At 39.1% G+C, this 19,913-nt stretch overlaps 1 pseudogene; it reads left to right on the top strand.

The window, feature by feature from the left end:
• Nucleotides 1-7,996: 7,996 nt before the first annotated feature.
• On the top strand, nt 7,997-9,188 carry LOC123453740 (annotated as a pseudogene).
• The last annotated feature ends 10,725 nt before the right edge of the window (nt 9,189-19,913 follow it).

Genomic DNA, 19,913 nt, shown 5'->3' with positions numbered 1-19,913 from the left:
AGATAGGCGGCTTTGGCAACAGTGAGCAAAAACCCAGGCTGCTTACAACTGCCCCAGGCTGCCTTGGATTTGCATTAAGCTAGATCCCAGGCTGCTCCACCCACCTACCTGCCCATACACTGACATGGGTAGACCACAGCGCAAAAGAAATAACACGAAAAATAAAATGGAAGAAAATCCAGACAGATCACCCAGTCCAACAAGGATCACAACAAACCAAAACATAGAAGAGTGTTTAGGATCAGAACATCAAGTGGAAGCAATGACCAATGCAACCCTAACCAAACTACTGCTAGATCTGACAGGAAAGCTACAAAGGATAGATAATCATATGGATGCTACCATCACTAAGCTAGAGCAATATGATAAGACACTGGAAGGAATTCAAAGAGAGCTAAGAGAGTTGAGGGAGAATGAAAAAAAAGAGGACCTTAAAAATCAGCTGGCCACACTAAATGAAAACATAAAGAAATGCAAGGATGATTTCCAAGAATCATCAAGAAATCAGAAAATGAGACAAAAAGGGAGCTGGACAAAGCGATGGAAGTGATACATAGGAAACTAGTAGAAAACGCAAACTTAATTGAACAAGTCCAAAACTCACTAGAGGCTCTCAAGAATAGAGTCAGCGAAGTGGAAGATAGAAATTCTGATCTGGAAGACAGGATGGAAGAAACAGTTCGAGAGTCCAAAAATTTCAGTAAGTTCAAAAGTTCCTGTGAACAGAACATGAGAGAATTGTGGGATACACTTAAACGTCCTAATATCAGAATCATTGGAATACCAGAAGGAGAAGAATTTCAGACCAAAGGCATGGAGAACTTATTTAACACAATAATTGAAGAAAACTTCCCCCGTCTCTTAAAAGAAAGGCCCATCAAGATTCAAGAAGCAAACAGAACTCCTAACCGACTAGACCAAAGGAGAAACTCCCCAAGGCATATTATCATTAAGACTCTAAACATTGTCACCAAGGAAAAAATCCTAAAAGCAGCTAGGGAAAAACAGCACACCACTTTCAAAGGAAACCCCATCAGAATTACTTCAGACTTCTCAATGGAAACCCTGAAAGCTAGAAAGGCCTGGAATGATACTCTTCAAACGCTAAGAAACTATGGCTTTCAACCTAAACTACTCTACCCAGCAAAAGTCTCCCTTATAATAGATGGTGAAAGGAAAACTTTCCATGATAAAACTCAGCTTTACAATTATATGAACACAAAACCAAACCTACAGAAAGTACTCCAGGAAATTCTCCACAGAGAAGAAACAAATAACCAAACACAAATGCCTACAAGAAGAAGATCACAGCAATCAAACCCAGAGTAGATACAAAAAAAAAAAAAAAAAATTCCATGGAAATGCCAACACACCTCTACCACCACAAAATGACAGGGATCAAATCAAATCTCACAGTCATCACCCTAAACATTAATGGCCTTAATTCACCCATCAAGAGACACAGGCTAACAGGGTGGATCAAAAAATTAGACCCCTCAATCTGCTGCCTTCAAGAAACCCACCTTACCACTAAAGACAGAAACCTCCTCAGGGTGAAAGGGTGGAAAACAATATTCCAAGCAAATGGGAATAAGAAACAAGCAGGTGTAGCTATATTAATATCAGATAAAGTTGACTTCAAACCAAAAACAATCAAAAAAGACAAAGAAGGCTACTTCCTACTTGTAAAGGGAACAATCCATCAAGAGGATATTACAATCATAAATCTGTATGCACCAAACACAGGGGCACTGCAGTTCATAAAACAAAACCTACTTGACAATAAAACAGAAATAACCACCAACACCATCATAGCTGGGGACTTAAACACACCATTATCAGTAATAGACAGATCATCCAAACAGAAGCTCAACAGGGAAGTAAGAGAGCTCAACAAAACCATAGAACACTTAGACCTAACAGACATCTACAGAACTTTCCACCCCAAATCCACAGACTACACATTCTTCTCAGCAGCCCATGGAACATTCTCTAAAATAGACCATATGCTGGGTCACAAAGATAGCCTCCACATATTTAGGAAAATCGACATAATTCCCTGCATGATATCAGATCATAATGCTATAGTCCTAGAAATCAACAACAAAAAAACCAACAAGAGCCCCAACGGCAACTGGAAACTGAATAGCACACTCTTAAACAATAAATGGATAGTGGATGAAATAAAAAATGAAATTGCAAAATTCCTGGAATTGAATGACAATGAGAACACATCATACCAAAACTTGTGGGACACAATGAAGGCAGTCCTCAGGGGAAAATTCATAGCACTCAATGCCTTCATAAAAAACACAGAAAAATCCCAAATCAATAGCTTAACCATCCACCTAAAGGCATTGGAAAAACAAGAAAAATCCAACCCAAAGAGCTCCAGAAGGAAGGAAATAATTAAAATCAGAGCAGAAATTAATGAATTGGAAACCAAGGAAACAATTAAGGCAATTGACAAAACAAAGAGCTGGTTCTTTGAAAAAATAAACAAGATTGACAAACCTCTGGCCAATTTGATCAAGCAAAAAAAGGAGAGACTCCAAATTAACAAAATTCAAAATGAAAAAGGAGAGATTACAACAGACATCAGTGAAATCGGCAGAATCATCAGGACTTATTTCAAAAACCTCTACTCCACAAAACTGGAAAATGTGGAGGAGATGGATAAATTCCTGGATGCATATCATCTACCAAAGCTAAACTCAGAGCAGATCAACCACCTCAATGAACCCATCACGCTCATGGAGATTGAAAAAGTAATAAAAAACCTCCCAAAAAAGAAGAGTCCAGGACCAGATGGATTCCCAGCCGAATTTTATCAAACCTTCATGGAAGAACTCAAACCAATCTTCCTAAAACTGTGCCACACAATTGAAGAACAGGGAAAACTACCCAACTCCTTCTATGAAGCTAGTATCACCCTAATCCCAAAACCAGGCAGAGATGCCACAAGAAAAGAAAACTATCGGCCTATTTCCCTAATGAACATAGACGCAAAGATCCTCAACAAAATTCTCGCAAACCGAATCCAACAACACATCAAAAGCATTATCCACCTTGACCAAGTGGGATTTATCCCAGGAACACAAGGGTGGTTCAACATACGAAAATCTGTCAATGTAATACACCACATAAACAAGCTTAAACATAAAAATCACATGATCATTTCAATAGATGCAGAAAAGGCCTTTGACAAGATACAACATCACTTCATGATCAAAACATTGGAGAGAATCGGCATGGCCGGTTCACATCTTAATATAATAAAGGCAATATACAAAGCTCCAAAGGCCCAAATAATTCTTAATGGAGAGAGACTGGAGGAATTCCCATTGAGATCAGGAACAAGACAGGGATGTCCTCTCTCACCTCTGCTTTTCAATATAGTTCTGGAAGTCCTAGCCCAAGCAATAAGGCAGGAGAAGGAAATAAAAGGGATACAATTTGGAAAGGAAGAAGTTAAGTTAGCTCCATTCGCTGATGACATGATTGTATATGTAAGAGACCCGAGAGACTCCATCCCAAAACTCCTGAAGGTGATTAACTCCTATAGCAAAGTAGCAGGATACAAAATCAATGCACAAAAATCGGAAGCATTTCTGTATGCAAATGACAAAGACACAGAAAAAGAAATAAAGGACATAGTTCCATTTTCAATAGCAAAAAATAAAATAAAATACCTTGGAATAACGTTAACCAAGGAAGTAAAAGATCTATACAACGAAAATATAAAAACTCTCAAAAAAGAAATTGAGGAGGACTTGAAACGATGGAAAGACCTCCCATGCTCCTGGATAGGCAGAATTAACATTGTGAAGATGACAATCCTACCAAAGGCAATATATAGATTTAACGCAATTCCAATTAAAATCCCTACAATGTTCTTCACAGACATAGAAAAAATGATCTCAAATTTCATATGGAAAGGCAGAAGGCCTCGCATATCCAAACATATCCTCAGCAAAAGAAATACCTCTGGTGGCATCACCATACCCGATATAAAGTTATACTACAAAGCCATAGTAATAAAAACAGCATGGTACTGGCATAAAAACAGGAGTATAGACCAATGGAATAGACTTGAGGACCCGGATTTTGGGCCAAGCAACTATAGCTACTTGATATTCGACAAAGGCCCAAACAATATAGACTGGAAAAAAGATAGCATCTTCAACAAATGGTGCTGGACAAACTGGATAACCACATGCAGGAAACTAAAACTTGATCCACACATTTCACCATGCACAACACTCAAATCCAAATGGATCAAAGACCTCAACATAAGACCAGAAACTCGAAAACTACTGGAAGAAAATTTAGGAAGTACTTTCCATGATATAGGAATGGAAAAAGACTTCCTGAATAAAACCCCAGTGGCTCAAGTTCTTAAACAGTCACTCAACCATTGGGATCATATGAAGCTGAAGAGTTTCTTTACAGATAAGCATATAATAAACAAAGCCAATAGAATACCCACAGAATGGGAGAAAATATTTGCAGGTTATCCAACTGATAGAGGCCTTATCTCTAGAATTTACAAAGAACTCAAAAGTCTAAACAATAAGAAGACAAATACCCCACTCACAAAATGGGGCACAGAATTAAACAGGCAATTCACAGAGGAAGAGATACAAATGGCAAACACACACCTAAGAAAATGTTCATCATCCCTAATCATCAGGGAAATGCAAATTAAAACAACTATGAGATTCCACCTTACCCCAATAAGGATGGCCAACATCAAAAGGTCAAATGAAAATAAATGCTGGCGAGGATGTGGAGAAGCAGGGACACTCATTCACTGTTGGTGGGAATGCAGGATGGTACAACCACTTTGGAAAGCAATATGGAGACTCCTGAAAAAGCTGACTATAGAAATACCAACAGACCCAGTTATACCATTACTGGGCATGTACCCTAAAACCTTCAAACCAAAAGCCAGAGAGATTTGCTCAACCATGTTTGTAGCAGCTCAATTCGTAATAGCTAAAAGCTGGAATCAACCCAGATGTCCATCATTAGAAGAATGGATAACAAAGATGTGGTATATCTACACAATGGAATTCTATACAGCAGTAAGAAAAAACGACATAAAGAAATTTGAGGAAAAATGGTTGAACCTGGAACAGATCATTCTCAGCGAACTTACCCAATCACAGAAAAAAAATCGACACATAGTCTCACTCATCTGCAACACCTAACCTGAATTTGCCCAAGAGGCCTTACATACCCAGCAAGTACCTCATGGACTAGACAATAAGATGGATGGGAGGGCGGGGAGGGAATCAAAGGGTGGAAAACAGTAATCCGGACCCAAACGGCAATGGTACCATAAAATTCTACTTCCTAAAAGACAGACCAAATGACTGAACCTTCACTAGTCCCTTACAGGAAACACCTGAACCACAAGACACTGGAGAGGGTAGGATCAAGACTGACCTAAATCTCCTACATCTTCCTTCCCTCCCTCTCCCCCTCTCCCCTCTATCTCTCTCCTCTCAAACTCCTGTATATTAGTTATCTTTTTCCTCAATTTCTTAGTGGACACTGACCTGTAACCCCCACTTCCAGCTTGGGCCTACAATCCACAATGAGCTTTTGATCAGAGAAACCTACAAGGTTTCCCAAAACAGTGACAGACTTCTGTCAGAGTAATTGATGACCCACCAAAGGCCAGTGGTAAGACCCTATTGCTGAAGACTCCATACGCAGCTGACACGTAAAATGGAATGACATGGCTGGAAGCCAGGAGAGAGTCAGTCCCCAGACAGTCAGCGTGTCTAGTGCCAGAAGGCGCTACATAGGCGACTGGGGGAAGTGACCAAGATCTGTCCAAGCAACACATTGTTTAACCTAATTAGCAACAAATAACTGGATGTGATGCCCACACAAGTGCAATAGTGGTACACAGCCATGGTGAGGAATCAATTGCTCTTGATTTGGCTAACTGATCCACTCAGTGGTACTAGACCCTTAGCTGGAGCTGGGAAACAAGTCAGAACCATACCCAAACACAAGCCCACTCTACAATATCAAGCTACCATCAATCACGGGGTATAAGAGGGCCTACACCTATCAAACTGTCTATCAAAAAAGTAAGTGTTATCTCAATTTTCTGGGTGCTAACTTACTCACCGTTGGAGAATCTGCTTCTCTTTTCCAGATAGATGCAGATCCTAAGAAGAGAGCTGCCCCAACATACCTCAGAAGGGGCCCAACTGAAACTAAGGACAACTGGCGAAATAAGCAAGGGTGATGTTTTCCTGTGAACTGGATACCAGCACAAAGGGGAAGGAGATCAATGCAGAGAAAAATCAACTCCTACCAAATCAGAGAGCCAGAGCCTCAGAGGCCCCCAACACCTCAGCACTGAAGCAGACCAAAAATGAACCCAACATGGCTCAGGGAAATCTTGCGGAAGAGGGGGCGGAAAGAATGTCAGAGTTACATGTTGGGTCATGATTTTCAGAGACATTTATCATACTAATAACTGGGGGCTAACTCCACAATGCACGACCCATTTTCAATAATAAGGAGGGTCTAATGGGAGGGGGTAGATCACAGATGAGCCTAAATAATGGTACCAAACTGCCTGTATTTACTGAAAAGAAAACTAATAAATTAAATTAAAAAAAAAAAAAAGAATCCATATGTGATCTACTGAAAAGACTGTATGTCATCCTTGCAGTAATAAACAGGCCCTTAGAAGACAAAAAGAATCTTGTCATCTTCTCATGGTAGAACTGCCATTCTCAAGACATGTAAACAATGATTATAAACTCAGGTGAGATACCATCGTGAAGGAAGAGGGAGTTATGACCTTCTAGCATTCATTCAATCAACAAGGATCAGGCTCCAGGTATTTGTCAGTACAATGTGAAACACCAGAAATGAAAAGTACCATAAGTTCAACAACAACAACAACAAATTATAAAGTCCCACCAATAGAAGGGATCCAGGATAAAACAATATATCTGAGCTGGAAAACAGGATGACACGTCAAGAATATTTCAGCAAAAAGACAGACAAATGAATAAGATGTATGAGTGGGAATTTCAATATAACTAGAACTCTGTAAGGAGTTCAAATTTAATTACTCAGACCATAAAGAAGAAGAATTTCAACCTAGGTGCATAGTAAGGATTTTCACCAAAACCTTAGAAGACAGTTTCCCCAAACTGGGAAAGAGTTGCCAGTACAGATATAGGATGTACTTAGTATACCAAACAGACAATACTAGAAAATAGCCTCGCCTCACCAAATTGTAATTAGACTACTAAACACACAGACCAAAGATAATATATTCAAATCAGGAAGAAGCACCTAGCCACCTATAAAGGCCAGGCCATAGGAATAACTGCAGCTTTCTCAATATGATCTTTATAATCTAGAAAAGCTGGGAATGATGTGTTCTATACACTGAAAGACGACTGCTGACCCAGAGCATTACATCTACCAAGGCTATCTATTATAATTGAAGTATAAAAAGAATGTTCCATAATTAAAGCAGAAACACATGATCAATACGACGTCTCTACAGAAAACATATATGCATAAGACAGGACTTTCTGAGATGAACAGCAGTCATTCAGGAAGTATGACCACCAATCAACCATTGGGACCCCATGAAATTGAAAATCTAATACAGCAAAGAACAGAGTGAATAGAACAAAGACGCAGCCTGTCAACTAGGTGGAAATCTTTGCCACCTGTACATCTGTCAGAGAATAGATATCTAGGATATAGTAAGAATTACAGAAAAACTCAATAATAAAAAATGAATAACTCTATCTAAATTGTCTATAGAACTGGATTAAGACTTCTCTAGAGAAGAACTCTAAATGTTAAATAAATATGTAAAAATGGTTTTGACTGCTTAGCCATCAGAAAGATGCAAATGAATACAACTCTGAGATTCCATTTCACTACTGTCAGAATAACTGTCATCGAGAAATCAGCTCTCCAGGCAGGGTCTGAGGACGAGATGTCTCACAGGAAATTTTCTGCTCCCAGACATGGGTCCTTGGGCTGCTTGCCTCAGAAGCACAGCAGCAGACATTGGAGCAAAGTGAAGAGCTTCCCCAAGGATGAACCTTCCAAGCCGGTCCACCTTACGGCCTATTCGGGCTACAAGACAGGCATGACCCACAATGTCTGAGAAGGCAATAGGCCAGGATCCAAGGTGAATAAGAAGGAAGTAGTGGAGGTTGTCACCATCGAGACTCCGCCCACGGTGGTTGTAGGCATCATGGGCTATGTGGAAACCCCTTGAGGCCTCTGTACCTTCAAGACAGTTTTTGCTGAGCACATCAGTGATGAGTGCAAAAGGCACTTCTATAAGAATTGACAGAAATCTAAGAAGAAGGCCTTCACTAAATATTGCAAGAATTGGCAGGATGACATGGGCAAGAAGCAGCTGGACAAGGACTTCAGCAGCATGAAGAAGTACTGTCAGGTCATCCACATTATTGCCCACACCCAGATGTGCCTGCTTCCTGTTCGCCAGAAGAAGGCCCACTTGATGAACACAGGCACTGTGGCTGAGAAGCTAGACTGGGCCTGGGACAGGCTGGAGCAGCACATCCCCGTGAACCGGTGTTTGGCCAGGACGAGGGGATTGATGTCATTGGAGTGACCAAAGGCAAAGGCTACAAAGTGTCACCAGACGCTGGCACACCAAGAAGCTACCCCACAAGACCCACTGAGGTCTTTGCAAGGTTGCATGTATTGCAGCCTGGCATCCTGCCTGTGTGGCTTTCTCTGCGGCTCCAGCTGGCAAGAAGGGCTACCATCACCACACTGAGATTAACAAGAAGATCTACAAGATTGGTCAGGGTTACCTTATCAAGGATGGCAAGCTGATCAAGAACAATGCCTCCACTGACTTTGACCTGTGTGAAAAGAGCATCAACCCATTGGGTGGTTTTGTCCCTTATGGTGAAGTGACCAATGGCTTTGTCATGCTGAAATGTTGCGTAATAGGAACCAAGAAGCAGGTGCTCACCCACCACAAGTCTTTGCTGGTGCCGACCAAACGGTGGGCTCTGGAGATCAACTTGACGTTTATTGATACCACTTCTAAGTTTGGCCATGGCCATTTCCAGAACATGGAAGAGAAGAAAGCATTCATGGGACCACTCAAGAAAGACTGGATTGCCAAGAAGGAGGGTGCCTAATGTCAGCACAGTCCCCAGATGGTGGGGTCTTAATAAAAGTTTTTCCAGTAGGGAAAAAAAGCAATCAAATGACAATAAATGCTGGAGAGGTTGTGAGTAATGAAGAAAACTTATACATTGTTTATGGGAATATATGCTTATCCAGCCATCATGGAACTTTGTGTGGAGGTTCCTGAGACAGCCAAAGTAGATTTACCACATGGTACAGCTGTGCCTTTCCTTGGTATATAGCCTACAGACTCTACATATTAGGTTCTTGTTCATCTGTTTATTACTGTTCTATTCACAATGGCTAAGAAATAGAACCAGCCTAGATGTCCTAGAACTGACAAATTAAAAATTAGAGTGCTTACATCTATACAGTGTAGTTTTATGCAAATGTAAAGAAAAATTGAAATGATAACATTTGCATTGAAATGGGTAGATCTGGAAGTATACTAGATAAGGCAACACAGGTTCAAAAAGTTTAATGATGAATGGTGTCTCTCACGTGGGGATCCTAGCTTCAATTCTTCACATTTACATGTGAGGTAGAATAAAAGTGAGTAGAGTCCAAGAAGCTAGCAAGGAAGAAGGGGAGACTTAAGAGGAGTATATTAGAAATATGTAAGAAAGGGTACAAAAAATTGGAAATGTGTAAGAAAAGGCACAAAATAATTGTGAGTTGAAATGACTGAGTTCAGGAAAGGGGACGGATGAGAGACGGCTAGGAAGGACTGTTAAAAAATTTAAAGATTTTAGTGTTTGAAAATGTTTATTTGCTTATTTGAGAGACAGAGAAAGCGGGTGGGGGGAGAATATGGGCTCACCAGAGCATCTTGCCACCGCGAACAAACTCCAGATGCAAGAACACTTTGCATATCTGATTTCATTTGGGTAATGATGAATCAAATCTTAGCTATCAGGCCACGCAAGCTATCATTCTGGCCCCAATTCAAAGATTTTATGAGTAAGCTATATGGTTACCTCCTTCTTGCTTGTAAAGTATTGTATGTGTAAAAAGTAGAGAATTTGGGCAGAAGTTCCTTGTGGCAGTGGATAAACTATGCCCAAAATCATGTATTGCTATAAGAAAATTTTAGAGCAAGTGAGTGCTCGGTCTGGGAGGCTTCTGGTTCCTAACAAACTGCAGGCTATTGACTGGCATTTGGTTTATCACTGTGATGAGATGGTAATACCCTATTACTGTAGATAGTTAGGCTGAAGGTCCCTAAGAAATCAAGCTGGAGCTGAACTAGAAGTCTTCTTCCTGTTAACTAGCTGCCAGAATGCTGAAAATAATTACCTAGCCTGTTGCTTGGCAAATATCAATACCTACAACTGTACAGCCAGGCTAAAATACCAACTAGTTTAACTGTGACATATTTGCTCTGGTAAAAACAGGTACTCTTGATTGGGTTTGCGGAGCACTCCATAGGAGGGAACCAATGGCTAAAAATGAAAACCTAGTTAAAAGCATTTGCCAGGGGAGGTCACAAGTCCTTGGGTGGGGAACTACTTCTGTTGACTATCTAAGTGAATATATGATGCTCACTAAACTGCCCTCTAACCACTTGTGCTCATGCCAATATATTCATACTGCTCTCACTCTTTCTTAGAGAAACTTCTGTTGCAAGATGGTGGTGACCACTTAGAAGACTCACAACTCACTAAAGTATCATAGTGAAATTACAGTGCAGCACTCAGGGAGACATCTTTACCAAACCCTGCAAGGTTCAGACTCCATTGCAGAAGAGGTGACAGTGAGAATGTAAGAGACTGGGAATGGGGGTGTGCTTTATAATACAATCTTCCAGACAAAAGTGCTCATGGAATGCATGATCTCAATGTGGCTGACACCTCCTAAAGAAGTCTTGCATAGTAACAGGAGAAATGCTGCATAAAATCTTAAATTACTTGAGGGTCATTTGTAAGTAATTGGCCTCATTTCTTATGTGACTTTCTTCCTACTTAGAAAGATCTTGCCTATTCCTATATTTTACTAGTTTCCTCTAATTCTTTGGTCTTTCTCAAGATTCCAAAACCATCATTCAAAAGTAGAAACAAAAATAGTGTACAAAGTTAAGCACTGCAATAATAACAAATGCAATAAATAATCCTATCAATCTGAAATATTTTGGAAAGATCCAAAAATGTAATTTCATGTAACATTACAAAACAACAGTACCAAAAAGAGAATGGCAATGGCACCAGAAATAGTAACTCTGTAGCATAGAAGACCCACAAAGTTATAGGTACCTGACTTTCCCTAGACCACAAAAATATAATCTGTAGAGAATACAGCCCATCTTCAAATTACATTAACAATTCTGAATGGCCACATGTACAAGAACAAATTTATACCTCTACCTTTAATGATGAAGAAAAAATTGATCAAGGACCTAAAAGGCGTTTCCTTCTTAACAGAAATATGAAAAATTATATATTTCTATTAGAAGAAAAAAATCAGCTAATTTTAAAATGTATCTTGAACAGACAATGTTAGGGTAGAGTTTTCACAACAAATTATTCCAAGTAAACACAAAAGAGCCATACATACAAAATGTGAATATTACCTCACAAGATTAATTCATCATTGAGATTGAATGGAGAATTCTAAATGGCATCATTGTTCCATAACCTGTCTTGACAGATGTGACAACAACATGAATTGAATGTGAGATAATTTCTTGCACAGATTGTGCTGGGAATCAGCATATTTACATAGTGAAGTATACAATGTTATTTCTCACCTTCTATGAAATCAACTGTGAAAAGCATTATTCAACTGATACCTTACCAGTTGTGTTAATGGAAGTTAGCAAAGGGAATGCACTTGTTGAGGGGTCTGTGCACAGAGTAGCAATAGTTCAGGAAATGATTGCAAGATGTGATGAATGAGAATTCACTAAATCCAAAGCTTCTGCATAGCAGAAGTAACAAGGAATAGATCAAAGACTTAGCCTGTATAAGAGGACAATATATCGGAGCTATAAATCTGACTTGTGGTTAGTATCAAGGGCATAAAGAATGCAAAATTTAATACTAAAATCAGATAATACAGTCAATACAAAGGAAAGCATTCTGAAAGAAATCTTCTTAAAGAGGAACAAATTACCAATTAGCATATGATAAATCATAAACATACACAGAAATCTGAAAATTTTAAAAGCAACCACATTAATATCTTGTCCACAGTCATGAGCAATGCACTATGCTGTTGATTGCAGGGAAATTGGAACATTTATACATTTGGTGGGGATATAAGCTTTTCTGGATGTCAGGATGAAGGATGTTCCTTTAAGCCTAAAATTAGGACCACCATATGATCCAGCACTACCACTTCCAAAAAATCAATACCAACTTATCTCAGAGAAACTTGAAAACCTACATCCCTAGTATCACATTCATGAAAGTCATAAAATGGAATGGAACCATACCAGATGTTCATCCCCACAAGATTAGCAGAAGAAACTGTGGAGTATATGTACAATCGACTTTTGTTCAAACATCAGAAAGAAATGATGATGCCACTGACAGTAAAGTAGATGGAAGTGATCATTGTCATATCATGAATCAGAATCTGCAGTGCTTCTTAGCCTTTATCCATGATAATCACGAAGCAATAATAACAACATGTGAAAGCACTTACTGTGACTCAGGAATGATGAGACTACTCTTTCTCTGCAAGGGTTCCACATAAAGTAAGAAAACACATTCAGTTTGTGTATCTTCACCATGAACTCTATGGTGTTTTCTTTTCCACAGGCAGCTGTAGTCCTTTAAATTGCACAAGATGAGAGGAAGTTTCAGGAGCAAGAAGACAAAAATCAAAGACAGCATCTTTTCCATGCCTTCCAATCTATCAGCATGAACAGAGGTGGAACACACACAGAGTGACATGCAGATGAATATGTATCACACGTCCTTGTGTGCATATGTGTCTCTTTTTATTACTGTGGTTGACTGATGAAGCCTCTGATATCCCTCAATTATTTTCTCTTGTGCTTGTACCACCGTCTCTAGAGTTGTATGCGTCATATTGCCCTGGGGCGCTGCATCTGATGTCCACATCCAGCTGAAAAACACTAGCTAAAAACATGTTGTGAGGATCATGTTCCCAGGGGCCATGATGTCATCATGTCTGTGGTAAACATGTCTCAGGGATGAACTCATGTAGTTTTGTTCCCCATCATGTATAAACAAGCTGTTTGCATGAACATAGTTTGAAATCATGTAAGGTGATTTCAGCACAGGATCCAAAATGAGGTGTGAAGGGAAATGGAAATAGAGGGCCCATGCCACTCTGAGCTGGTGCAGAAACGTGCAGTATGTTCCCATGGTTTCTGACATAATGCAGTGTCACTAGCAGTTAGGAAAGATCATGTTCTATAACAGTACTCCATATTAGCCACACATGCAAAATCCCCCAAATCTTCATGTGTTTACTATTACCTGGAAAAGATATCATTTAAAATCATCATACTCCAAAATTATGATAAATCCAATATCATGTGGTTACTCATTAACACTGCAGACACAAATCCTCATATTTTTTCTAGACTCTAATCTACCTCCTTATTATTCAGAATCCAGGATCAGTATATTGTGATGAATCATTTTTTCACCTATGGCATTGTTTTTCTTTATTGCTAATTCAAGGATAGTAGCTCAAAATCAGTTTTTATTTTGCATGTAAAATTGGTATTGCATGTTCAGAAAATACATTCTTTTTGCTGCATGCTAGCATGCATATTTCCAATTAGTTTCTGTAAGTGTAGTATGTAGTATGTAGATATTCAACATATTGATATTCAACATATTCTTGTGGGCTACTAATAAAACTCTGTAAGTTATATTCATTTGTAGAGAAGAGTGATAAATTATAGAACTTGAGATGATTTAAGCATCTTTGATCATCACAAATCTATGTTAGCATATTAAAATCTTTAATTAACATCCATGCAGGTTTCAGTCTATGTTGAATTCTCTTGAAGGGTGGCAAGAATAATAAACATACCTACTATAATGAAGAAATTAGATATGGAAACACAAGGAAACCCCCTCGTCAAATACTAAAGAAAACAGAGTATATAGGCTGTGAATGTAGCTTAGTGATAGGCTTATTATTATTATTATTCCTTTTTTAGTTGACATAGAGCTTTTATGTGTATAGTATGTAATATATCAAGTGTATATAATACTTGTTTTATTTCTTTTCCTTCCCATTACTCACATGCGCCCATGGAGATTTCATTTCTTTTTTCCCATTGTGCCCACTTTTATTTAATATAGTACTGAAAATCTTAACTATAGCAATAAAGCAAGAGATGCACATAAAGTGATACAAATTGGTAAGGAAGAGATCAAGTTATAATTATTTGCTGATGATGTGATTTTTTTCCTTTTTATTATGATTAACAACATACTTTGTATGGATACATCATGTGCTGGTATCCATTTTTCCCTCATGCCTGCTCCCATTCTGCTGAGAACCTTCCTCAGTGGGGTTGCAGGTATTCCCCATGGGGTTGTGGTATATGCATTGGGAGAGCAGCAGTCATTTATTGGGGGGAGGGAGAGTGGAATGCCTTTGGGCATAGTGACTCAACCTGTGGCTCTTAAAATCTTTCTGCTCCCCATTGTGCAAAATTCCCTGAGTTGTAGTGGGTGAGTTTTAAGTCTGCTTCAGTGATAAGCTCTTAGGAGCCTCTGGATCTCTGCTTTGGTAAGTGTTGACCATCCTTGAGGTTATTTTCTTGCCACTTATTGTTGGGTTCATCCTGAAATCAGCACTCTTGTCTCCCCAGTTCCTCTATGGTTTTAGCTGTTGCTTGGCTGAAGCACTAGGGGTACTTTATCTCCTCGGTTTTCCTACCTTCTGAAAAAGAAGAACAGATTCCTCAACAGAATGTGAAGTGAGCATAGTGTAAAGGATATAAACCTTATTAGTTTTAGGAGAATTGTATGTATGTAGCCCATCTTTTAGCTGAAGAATAGTGAGATCTTGACACGGGGGAACATAATCTTTGTCTCCATAAGATTCTGATCGTATTGCCACTTCCAGATATGTTTCCATTAAATGGAGTGGTTCTCCTAGTCAATCCGAAAACTACTCGTTACCCACCAAGACTTTGTACCACTATTACGTTGGCGTATATATCCTGTCAGGGTCTTTGCTCAAAGTAGCTCAGACCCTTTTGGCCGCTTTTGCCCAGAAGCTCATGTAATGCTTTCCAGCACTACATGGCCTGCTTGGGGACTGGCTCTCTTCTGGATCCCAGCCAGGTCTCTCCATGCTCTGTCAGCAGCATTTGGTGCCTGCAGCACCAGGGTCTTAGTTCTGCCTGAGGCGGGTAATCAAGTGCTTTGACAGAAACCTGTCTTGTTTGGGGACCTTGAAGTTCTCTCTGGTCACATCTCACATCTCGTTTGGATACCAATGGATTTCTAGTATTGGAAGTTACAGGCCAGATACAAAATAAAATAAAATAAAATAAAATAAAATAAAATAGGTTTTGTCTTCATCACACCCTCTCTAGGGCACTTCTTTTCACATCTGCTCTCTTATCCCTGTTGAGGGTTATGACTTAGTTTATCTTCAAGGATAAAAGGCTTCTATGGTACCAGTTCAATTTGAATTTACTTTTGTGTTTGTTTCTCTCCACGTCTATCACATCTTCCACAAAATTGTTCCATTTCCCTTTATATAATATTGATATTTTACCTGGATTCTAGGTTTTTCATATGAAAGAAAACATGTTTGTTTCTCTGAGTCTCAGTTGTTTCACCTAATATCATGTTCTCCTTTTACCCACTTTTCTGTGAATGGCTAAACTTTTTTGTAATTTAAGGTGAATGAAGTTGCACTATTCACACTTTTATTAGAATTAATCTGATAATTGACACCAGTACTTATTCTATAACTTGGATATTCTGAATATTTCAAGAAATGTGAGTGTTTCTGTGGTGTGCTATTTAGGAACCTAGGTTATTTTCACAGAAGTAGTTAAAATAGAGTCTTTGGCTCTGGCACATTCATTTTCTCTCTCTCTCTTCTCCCTTTCCCTCTTTCTCTCTGTCAAATAAATAAATAATTAAAAATGAATCAGTTGAGAATAAAAGATGTCGTTAGCTAATGTAAATCAAAATAGTTAGGCAAACATTAAAATGGAAATAGACTCTGAGTGAGTGGTAGTCTGGAAAGTTCCTGAACCTGAGGGGGGCGGACATAGTCCTCTGTGCTTATCGATGAGAATACAGGGGGAAATTTAGGGAGCAGTAGTCAATCTGCATTTTCATCCTCAATTTCTGGCCCTGGAAGAAGGGAGCTGGGTCTTTGTGAGCTATGAAATGTTCTGGACAATCCGACAGCTGAAGACGAGGGTGGACTCCTGGCCCCATTTCATTCCTTGCTCATTATCCAGCATGTGTTTATGTATGTTATATGAAAATGTCATCTAAACAATCACAATTAAATTATTACTTTCTAGTGCAACAATATATTTGCTATTTCATTCTATTATTTTAAACTAGGAACAACATAAAAAATATGTATTGATTCTTTGTCCATTTTAAACATCATGATTCTTCAAACAATCCTAAACATTTCAATTTCAAATAATATTAAATCTATTTGAAATAATGTAATAGTCAAAGGAAGGTAAGACTGCTTACAATGCAGTTGCCCAGACAGAAACTGGCGTTGATATCCATGCCCTCACAGTGCCTAGTACTACCTTCACAAAACACTAAAGGAGGAAATGATGGCATAAAAATAATAAAGAGACTAACAGAGAGAGGGAAAAGAAAATTATAGACAAATATCCCTGATGAATATAGAAACAAATTTCTCAATACAATTTCTGCAAATCAAATCCAAAAACATATAAAAGCTATCATCCATCCTGAACAGTAGGTTTCAACTCAGGGATGTAGGGATGGTTCAATACACAGATAGTAATAAACATAATATGTTACACTTAAGGACTGAAATCATATGATCTTTGCAATTGATGCAGAAAGGTTGTGAAAAAAAATACTACACCTTCAGGACAGATTGGGAATTGAGGAGTTATGTCTCAATGTAACAATGGTTACATAGAAGAGATCTGAATCCTACCCCATATGAAATAAGGAAAAACGTGGGCTGGAGAGGTGGCTTAGTGGTTAAGCACTTGCCTGTGAAGCCTAAGGACCCCGGTTCAAGGCTCGGGTTCCCTAGGTCCCACATTAGCCAGATGCACAAGGGGTCACACGCGTCTGGAGTTCATTTGCAGTGATTGGAAGCCCTGGCACACCCATTCTCTCTCTCCTTCTATCTATCTTTCTCTCTATGTCTGTCACTCTCAAATAAACAAATAAAAAATGAACAAAAAATATTTAAAAAAAAAGAAATAAGGAAAAACTTGAAGAATTCCCACTAAGGTCTGGAACAAGACAAGGATGTCCACTCTCCTAATTGCTACTGAACATACTACTTGAAGGCTTAGCTTGAGTGATTTAAAAAAAGAGAAAGAGGACTTCCGGTTAAGATGGCGGCGTAGGTACCACGCCAAAGCAGCCTCGGGGAGAAAAAGACCAAAAAAACTCAGCAAAATACACACTCTTACTAAAAAGTGAGGTGTATAGGAAATTGAAGCGGCACACACACACACACACACACACACACACACACACACACACACACACATAGCAGTGGGGCTTACAAAATACAAAATCAACCTCCAAGGCAAGATGTGCACACTGGTACATTAGTGGCACAGAGGATTTCTCTCTGATTGAAGATGAGGTATGCTTGAGGGGGGTAAGAGGAATTCATACTTGGTACTTAGTACCAAATAGGAAGCCTATATTTTGTAAAGTCATAAACCCTAGAGGGAAGTTTTCATAGTTTTTTTATATAAAGATATGCCTGTCAATAAGTCATCTAAAAGTCTATCCTTATCCAGTTTGATACATGCCACTCTCACTTTTGGTTAAAGAATCTGCTTTTAAAATATAGCGTGACATACCTACAAGACTCAGAATCCAATAGTATGACAAGCCAAGAAAGTCAACTGACTAGCACGAGACTAGTCATCTCTACCACATCTCCCAGAGCCCAGGAAATATTACAGAGGACACTTTGGACTAAATATGAGTGCTTCTCCTACTGCTAGACTAAGAGACTCCCCAGAGAGATGGTGGAGGAGACTCAGCATTCGCCAAAGGAAATATCAGAGGTTGCTGAGAGCTGAGCAGAAAAGGAGATATGACATAATTTCTAGGACCATGGCTCATTACAAAAGAGGGGATTGAAAAGAAGTTAAAGCCATAGGATGGAAAGGCATATGGTTACGCATTGTGCCCACCACAGACTGATTGGCACAGTCATCACCCCACATTGATACCAATAGCTGCAACGTGGATGATCCTCAGTGGAATAAAGCTGGGGAAAGAGAGCATTAAGGCGATAACTCAATAGGAGTATGGCTAATATGCAGTAGGTTCATGCAGTAAATTCCTCAGTTATTAAAAATTCACTTTCCAAAGTAACCTTCAGATTATCTCATTTGTTTATCCATAGATATCATATCATTTCATAGGTATATGGGAGTAATTTAATGCATAATTATAGAAATACTCAGAATTGGTAAAATGATATTTTTCTATTCACTTGACAACTACAGGTCAACATGAAATCCAATACATACAAGTAGTGCATGTTTCACCACAGCATGTTGACTCTTTAAATCAATCCTTCCTTCCTTCCTTTTTAAAATTTTTTAAAAAATTTATTTATTTGAGAGCGACAGACACAGAGAGAAAGACAGATAGAGGGAGACAGAGAATGGGCACACCAGGGCTTCCAGCCTGCAAACGAACTCCAGACACGTGCGCCCCCTTGTGCATCTGGCTAATGAGGGACCTGGGGAACCGAGCCTCGAACCAGGGTCCTTAGGCTTCACAGGCAAGCGCTTAACTGCTAAGCCATCTCTCCAGCCCATTTTTTAATTTTTTTAAATTTATTTTTAACAGGTTTTTGAGGGAGGGTTTCAATATAATGAAGATGACCTAGAATTCTCTCTGTAGTTCCAATGGCCTCAAACTCATGGAGATTTTCCTATCTTCTCCTTGGGAGTATGGAAATTAAAGTGTGACCCACCACACTTGGCTCTAATCATATATTTCGTAAGGAAGAAAAGCATTTTCTGAGCATCTGATCTGTGTCAGTAACTTTGCTGGGTACTGGAAAGATATGGCTTTAGAAGATTCATGCTCTGTTTTTCATAATCTTTTGAAAGTATGGTCTCATTCTAGCCTAGTGTGACTTGGAACACACTCTGCAGCCTTAGGCCTTGAACTCACAAATCCTCCTACCTCAATCACAATTAAAGTCTTGAACCACCACAGAAGTCTAGATTCATGTTTTTCATTGGAAACATGTGGGTCCAGTGGTAATCACATGTACATACAGGTAATCCCATATGCAAAATACAGTATCAGGGATAAAACTTCTATTATTACTATTTTGAACTCAAAAGAGTTTAATGGCAAAAGTATTATTGATAATGGTATTAGGAGAAGGGTCATTTATATTTGCAATATTTTTTTTTTTAAATTTTTATTTATTTATTTGAGAGTGACAGACACAGAGAGAAGGACAGATAGAGGGAGAGAGAGAGAATGGGCGCGCCAGGGCTTCCAGCCTCTGCAAACGAACTCCAGACGCGTGTGCCCCCTTGTGCATCTGGTTAACGTGGG

Source organism: Jaculus jaculus, chromosome 12, assembly GCF_020740685.1.
Source record: "Jaculus jaculus isolate mJacJac1 chromosome 12, mJacJac1.mat.Y.cur, whole genome shotgun sequence".
Taxonomy (NCBI): domain Eukaryota; kingdom Metazoa; phylum Chordata; class Mammalia; order Rodentia; family Dipodidae; genus Jaculus; species Jaculus jaculus.
Note: the sequence above shows the minus strand (reverse complement) of the source record. Positions and strands in the feature narration are given on the sequence as shown.